This window comes from Glycine max, chromosome 9 (genome assembly GCF_000004515.6).
Source record: "Glycine max cultivar Williams 82 chromosome 9, Glycine_max_v4.0, whole genome shotgun sequence".
Taxonomy (NCBI): Eukaryota; Viridiplantae; Streptophyta; class Magnoliopsida; order Fabales; family Fabaceae; genus Glycine; species Glycine max.
The window spans coordinates 37309546-37318035 of NC_038245.2; positions in this window are offsets into that span (position 1 = coordinate 37309546).

The window sequence follows — 8490 nt, forward strand, 5'->3', positions numbered from 1 at the left end:
TAGTTGTCTATTAAGTGGATCCACATATTAGTTTGAATTTAGTATCAGGAGAACAAGATACCATGCACAAGAAGCAAGACATGCATGCAATACATATATAGAGGACATTATTTATGATGTATTTTTATAACAAATACTACATGTATTGAGACAATATTAGTTGACACTAAATGTCAAACTTAATAATTTTTTATTTTTAATATCTTTTTACAAATATTAAGTTTTATCAATCTAACTAATTAATACTGCGATATACATCAAATTTCTTATATATTATGGAATGTATGGAGTGAAAAAAATTAAAATATTTTTAATCATATAATTAAATATGAATTTTTAAGATTATTTTCAATTTTATTTAATTTTAATTATCTTCAAATAATCATATAAAGTTAATTATTCACATTTCTCGTATAATACGGGTGGCTGTGTGTATTGATTTTATCATCATGTGTGTGCTTCTGGTACAGACATATATCATCATGTGCGTGTCTGATATTACATTGTTTATTTAGCTGCGTTCAAGAAATCAACCAATCAAGCATGGAAAACGATATATTATTCCCTAGTCTTGAACCGACACAGCACACACCAGCTAGCTAGTTAGAGTCCAATAACTATACAACATGTTTCAATGCACAAAACCACTTTCACTTTGAAAAGATGGCAAAGGCTGTGAGAAATGCGTATAATCAACTCCAACTTCAAAATGAAAATTTTGAATTAATCCATGATTGAGAATCTTGATCAGATGCACTGGTCACGAGAGTACATTTGTAGGGCATGCAGCAGTGGGTAGGTTCAATGAGTCTTACAACAACAAACCAAACTTCTTTTTGAATATTCTGTTGTTGACTTTGTATCCATATGAAATCTAAGTGAGGACTTTTAACAGTGTTAGTATTAGGGCTTGCTAGGTGAAGCGCATGCATATTTGATATCATCCGATCCGTTTTTCCTCAAGAAAATAATAGTAGTATTTTTTTTATAATTTTTTATATATGCTGAATCTAAAGCACTTCATTATAGAATTAATTAATCAGTACTTTAATTACACACTTCTAATTCTAACAGATAATTTTAACAAATCTTAAAAGTAGTATATCTAAAACCTGTACAATCATATATACCATATCAATCACATCCCCTTTGCAATTGCCTAAAGTGTATTGGTTGGATCAAAGAGACTAGCAAGTAGCAACAGTGATTTATACGTACGGGATAGGGAACCCTGCTAGTATCCGATTTTTATGAATGAAACTTGTATGTGATACATCTATTATCTATCAGCCACAAATCTGTAACAAGTTGTTGGTCGATGCTTCCATATGGAAAAGCCACAAATCATTAATATGAGTGGAATTAAACTTGAATTTCTTAAGCTCCCTATGTCTCTGAGTTTAATTTTTGTTGATAAGAAGAAATTATACTAGAAAAGAAAGACTCATTGCAAGTGATCAACCTGATTTTTTAGTAGATGAATTAATTATTAACAAGTTAGTAAAGACTTTTACACCTACAATATGTTTAAAAAAAACCTTGTTGATTAACTTTTGTGAAAACCAAACATACTATTAATTACACCATACAGCACATCTTTACAATTAAGTTCAATCATAAACACTGTCAAAAAAAGTTCAACCACAAAAATACAATGTGATTATAAATGCATTTAATTTGAAGATTCACTGGACCACTTGTTATATATTTACATCATTTCTCGCCGCACACCCAACCCCACGCCATATAATTAATTCATAGATCAGAGTCCAACTAAGGTAAAGCAATGCCAGAAAACTATAGCATCTCTTTCAAAGAGAAGTAGAATATTCATTATATCCTTCCTCAGTTTTGTGACTATATATATGTTTAATTTGAAGAAAAGTATGGGGAAAGAAAAACAACCTAGAAGTATGTCAAGATGATCGAGTTAAGCATGCTTTTGTACGAGAATCTTAACGATAACAACTTAAGCCATAATCACTTTTCCAAAACAAATCGATTTCTATATATCAAAGGATAAACCCTCTTTAATCATATAATTAATTAATCTATATACAGGGGTGCATGATTTCAAAAATCACAAACGTAAGTGTTCATACGAACCATATCTTAATTAATTATATATCATTCAAAGTACGACAAAACTATATTCAAGCATATTGACCAATTTAATTAGCTTGGCGTAACACGTGTAGATTGGATGCTATAAATCAGATATGCAAAAATTCAGGTCAGTGGTAAAAAATAACGTCCAACGATGTGGTCTTAAATTTGCACGTGGATCAATCTTTTACCATAAAAATACTTGGGACGTCAACGACGGTGATAAATATATATATATATATATATATATATATATATATATATATATGCTTATTGAAAGATTTGATCATAGTTAATAACAAAATGGAATGTTTCAAACATATATAGTAGGAAGGAATTTTTGTGTCACAAACTCATAGGTTACGGACCAAGGGATGTTATCAAAGATTTCATTAATTTCTTAAACTTTCTGTCTAATTGTCATCGGGCACATCTTTCTCCCTCTAACGTAGCTTTTATCGTTTGCTTTAACTGATATTATAACTTACAAGATTATCATCTATTCAAACCACTTTGTTGACTTTGTCCTCTTCATTAAAGCCATTTTTCATGCCACTTTGCTGTCTTTTGTCTTGTGAGAAAAAAGATTTTTCCATTTGTTTGTTACTAGCTGAAAAAATTGATGGAGAAATAGGTCAACACAATAATAAACTCTATCAAAAAGTAATAGGTAGCGAAAATAAATTTTCTCAAACTTGCAAGAACCTGTGAGGAGCACCAATAAATTATAGAGCACCAAATAGATGAAAATAGAGACACACTTGTTTAACATGGAAAACCCCTCAATGCAAGGGTAAAAATCACGGGTCATCCAGACCAAAGAAATAACTCTACTATAATCAATGAAGATACCAGAGAACCTCCAACAAGTGTATTAAAACGTGCTATAAACAGTCAAATCAAAATAAACCTCTCATTGGTACAATTGAGACAAGAAGACAAAACCTCAAAATATAGAGCAGATAATGCGAAATACTTATTTCTCTATACAAATATCTTTTTCCTGATCCAACCAAACAATTTAAAGTATCACGCGCGTAGAACCTGCTGTCCAAAAATCAATCCAATCCAACGGTGAAAAAAATCTGCAGTTGCAATCTGAAAAACGCTCTCTAGTGGGTATACGAAAATCACAATAATTTTTCCTCTCCTTTCTCTCTCAATGATTTGTATATGTTTTTCTCACTCAAATAAGTCCCTCTCACTGTATCTCACTCTCTAATCTGACCTCTCTCCACTTAAATAAGTGAGACATACGAGCCTTCTCATTTGGGCCTTTACTGCACATAGGAAGGGAGTCCAAAAATCCCAACAAATCTCCCCCTCACAACTATGTGGAGGTGACTGCCAAACTGACAATCTCATAGCAAGCTTCAAACTTCCCTCTTAGTAATGCCTTAGTCATTACATCAGCACCACTAAAGGATTTTACCTTCAAAGGGCCACAAACATCTGAATGCACCAATTCAAGCAACTCAGATTTTCTAAAGGGAGGTCTTGAAGGATACTTTGGTTTGCTTACCAACCATGCAACGAGAACATTTCTCCAAATTTGCATTCTTCAATCTTGGAATCATATCCTTCTTGGCTAAACAGTTCAGCCCCTTCTCAATGATATGACTAAGCCTTCGGTGCCACAAAGATGCCTCCATATTCATAACATTCACATTGTCTCTAGCAACCAAAGCTTTTGCCCAATACAACTTTGAAATTTTCTCCCCCTTGGCCACAACCAAGTTACCCTTGGTGAGTTTCCATCCAGAACCAAAGTGGTTATTGTAACCATCATCATCAAGTACTTGCACAGAGATCAAATTAAAGCGGACATTGTTAACTCGTTGGTAAGTGTATCAAATTTGTCAAGTAGTAAAGTACGCAGAAGTCCGAGTGTCGAATCCACATTAACTTTGTTTGTACTTAGATTAATGCAAATCCATTTTCCAAGCAAGACATGATAAATTTAAAATAACAGATAAAGAAAGATAGAAGATAAGGTAAAGAAAAAATAAAATATTTAAAGATAAAATTAGAAGATAAAGAAAAAGGATAAGATAAGAAAAGTGAAAGATGAGAAAGATAAAAGATTAAGATAAAAAAGATAAATTCAAGATAAGATAATGTTGGGACCTATCATGCCTTACTTGCCTATGATGTATGATTTTATGATTTTTCTTTACCAATTCAGGTGATTTTATCCTACCCATATCTATTCATTTACTTGCCTCTGATGCCTCACGATGACAAACATATTTTACCTATCTATCTCCCAAATGTCTTTGCAAAGACTCAATAGATAAAATGCATGAAGTTCTAATTCTAGATGTTTACTTTGATGCATGGGCATAATGCAATCACTCTATGTCTAGCAATGATTTTATTATGATATATTTTCTTCTTATTCTATTAGAAGTTATCCTCTCCCGAGCGTTTAACTCCTAAAACTAATGCATGTATACCTTCTTTAAATCTTATTTAGAAGTTACCCCCTCTCGAACATCTAACCCCTAACAGAATATAAAGATGAGTATGCAAGGTAAAAACATAAAAGAAAATAGGAAAGAAAACACCTGGTATTGCATTGATAAATAGTGAAAAGTACATCATACATCACGTTAGCTTTTAGGCCTGTCAGGCCCTAACTAAGGGTTTAACCACTCATGGTCATTGAGGGCTTTACAATGAGAGGGGGGTGAAAGAAAGAAAATGGTTTCCCCTAAAGGGGGTTTTGTGTGTTCCCCTAAGGGATAAACCTAGTGTGTGGGTTGTGTGTTATGTCCTTCTTGGCTTGATTCCCTTCTTATAGTTGTTGGAGTGGACTTGAGCCTGATGTTGAAAATCTTTCTTATCCATATTTTTTATATTTTCTCGATCTTTTTCTCTTTTAATCCATCATTTTCATATCTGCAAGCCATAAATAACAAAAGCATCAATTCTTATCATTTAAGCTAAAAATAACTGCTAAATAAATATTTTTAAAGATATTTTTAATATAATTTTATTATCAAAATAACTCATATTTAGCAGTTATCAGACATCTGGAGCATATTTCACTCCTCTAAGTAGCAACTGCATTCCTATGTTGGTTTGCAAACAAACATCACCAACACCAATCACCTTGGACACACCATCATTACCCATCTTCAAGACTCCAAAATCACCTGGAGTGTAAGATGTGAAGAACTCCTTCTTGACTGTAACATGCAGTGTAACACCACTATCAATTATCCACATATTCTCATCAGATACAAGATTAAGCGAATCAGGATCATGGAGAATAACAAGATCATCACTGGTAGCAGTAGTCACACGGTCATCATCATGATCCTTCTCTTTTTGCTTACCCTTCTTGTCTTTACTCTCCTTCTTCCATAGAAAATAATTCCTCTGGATATGCCCTGTTTTGTGACAATAATGGCACTCAACATTCTTGTACCGAGACCCAGAGTTGTTTTTGCTCTCGTCTCTATCACCTTTCATAATCTTCTTCAGGCTTCTCCCCCTATTTTCAATAACAAGCACCTCTAACTAAGAAGAAATACCTTGTGCCTTCCTTCTCATCTCTTCATTAAGAGCACGTCTTTTCCATTTGCAAAGGAACAATACCATTGGGGGCAACACTAATCATGGAGACCTGGAATGTCTCCTACGAATCAGGTAGAGTTATTAATAGGAACAATCCCAACACATCATCATCAAAGTTGATACCTGCAACTGACAACTGATCACAGCATCCTTGAAATTCACTCAAGTGCTTAGTAAATGGAGCCCCATCCTTGTAGTACTTCAATTCAACAAAGCTCTTCAATAGATACAATTTGTTGCTCCCTGATTTAGAAGCATACAAGGACTCAAGAGTTTGCCATAGAGTTCCTGCATATGTCTCATGAGAAATAAGATTATAAATGGGTTCATCTACAAAGTGTCTAATAAAACCACATACACGTTCATGATCGAAACCCCACTCTTCATCAGACATAGAATTTGGCTTTTGTGTGCCAAAGACCAGAAGATGCATATTCTTCACAAATAGTAAGTCCTTCATCTTGCCCTTCCAAAAGTGATAGTTTGCTTCACTAAGGATACCATCTTCATATGTGCCTCCATCGTTCAAGCAAGTAGAAAAAATAACCCTTAACCAAGAGCTCTGATACCACTTTGATGGGGGAAATAGGCCAACACAATAACAAAATCTATCAAAGAGTAATAAGCAACGGAAATAAATTCCCTCAAACTTGCAAGAACCTGTGACAAGCATCAATAAAATATAGAGCATAAAATAGATGAAAATAGAGACACAATTTGTTTAATGTGGAAAACCCCTCAATGCAAGGGTAAAAATCACGGGTCATCCAGATCAAAGAAATAACTCTATTATAATCAATGAAAATACAAGAAAACCTCCAATAAGTGCACTAAAACATGCTACAAACAATCATATCAAAACAAACCCCCAATTGGTACAATAGAGACAAGAAGATAAAACCCCAAAATATAGAGCAGATAATGCAAAACACTTATCTCTCTCTACAGATACCGTTTTCCTGATCCAACCAGAAAATTTAAAGTATCACGCACTTAGAACCTGATGTCTAAAAATCAGCCCAATCCAACGGTGAACAAATCCGTAGTTGCAATCTGAAAAATGTTCTCCAGTGGGTATGCGAAAATCATAATGATTTTTCCTCTCCTTCTTTCTCTCTCAATGATTTGTATCTACTTTTTTTTCTCTTAAATGAGTCTCTCTCACTATATCTCACTCTTTAATATGACTCCTCTCCAGTTAAATAAGTGAGACATATAGGCCTTCTCATTTGGGTCTATACTCCACATAAAAAGGGAACTCAAAAAACTCAACAAAAGTGAGAGTGAAAGATTATTCCAACTAGTTTATATTCACATTTTTGAGAAATTATAATATATATATATATATATATATATATATATATATATATATATATATATATATATATATATATATATCCTTTTGTACCACAAAATATACAATGGAAAAGGAAAGAAGAGTGGAAAAATAAATTATTCACGTGATAAAGATAAAAAAAAATAGTAGTATAGAAAAATATTATCTGAATAATATATAATTTTTCATTTTCATTTCCTTCCATTGGTCTGGTATGAAATAACTTTTAAACAAAGTATATGTCAACGGTTCATTTTGTGCTGTTATCTTGAATACTATTTTACTTTTTTTTAAGAGGGATACTGTTTTACTTGTTTAGTTTAAGTTTGTTTTTCAGTATTTTTTATTTTACAATGTTTTGGATTATAAAGAATAAAGTGTTTTTCTTCTTAATTTTTCAATTGAAGTGAAGAGGAAGACATTTTCTTAATTATCAAACAAAATTTCTACTTTCAAGAATATAGTACAGTACATCTTTAATTTAAGGTTAGTTTTGAATTTCAGACGCCAAGCATCACACAAAGTGACTACAACATCTTGGTTATGGACTTATGGTAATTGTCACAACCTCATAATAAGGATGCAATGGTCAACCACAATGACTACATTTAACTGCAACAACCATAACATGACCGTGATTTCACCGTCTTAACCACATTAAAACCTTGGATCCAAACATTAAAAGTAGAATAAACAAGTATCATGTGTATTGTATAAGTATTCTTTAAATTTAGGTATAATATAAAAGTACAAATTGAAAATGTTTTAAATTTTAAAATTATAAATGAAACAAATTTATTTTGATTGGTGTTATTTTAAAATATTTATAAACATTGATAACTGTTAAATAATTGTATTTTGATAATAGAAAATAAGGCAAAATTGTCTTTAAAAATAATTATTTAGCAGTTATTTGCGCTTAAATATTAAAGAATTGATGTTTTGTTGAATTTTGGCTGCAGATATAAAAACTGGAAGTGTAACAAGCAAAAAGGCCAAAAAAATTGAAGAAAAAAAGAAAATCTGAAGCAGGCCCAGCCCAATATGCGCGCTCAGTGCGCATCACGCGCTAAGCGGGCTAGGAAGCACAAGCGCTAAGCGAGGCAGTAAGCTCGAAGATTGACAACACGCGCTGAGCATGCATTTCGCGCTAAGCGTGCGATCCAATAGAAGCACACGCTGAGCGCGTAGCAGGCGCTAAGTGCGTGATCTGAACGCGCTAAGCACGGGGTGTCGCGCTAAACGCGCCTACGAAGGCCTAAAGCCAACTTCAACAGCTTTAAATAGAGAGTTAGTCCAAGGGGGAACAGACACCACCACAAAACCCCTCTCCTAGGGGTTTCATTTACTCCCTTTCTTTCACCCCCTTCTCATTGTAAAGCTTTCAATGACCATGAGTGGCTAAACCCTTAGTTAGGGCCTGATAGGCCTAGAAGCCAATGCGATGCATGATGTACTCTTCACTA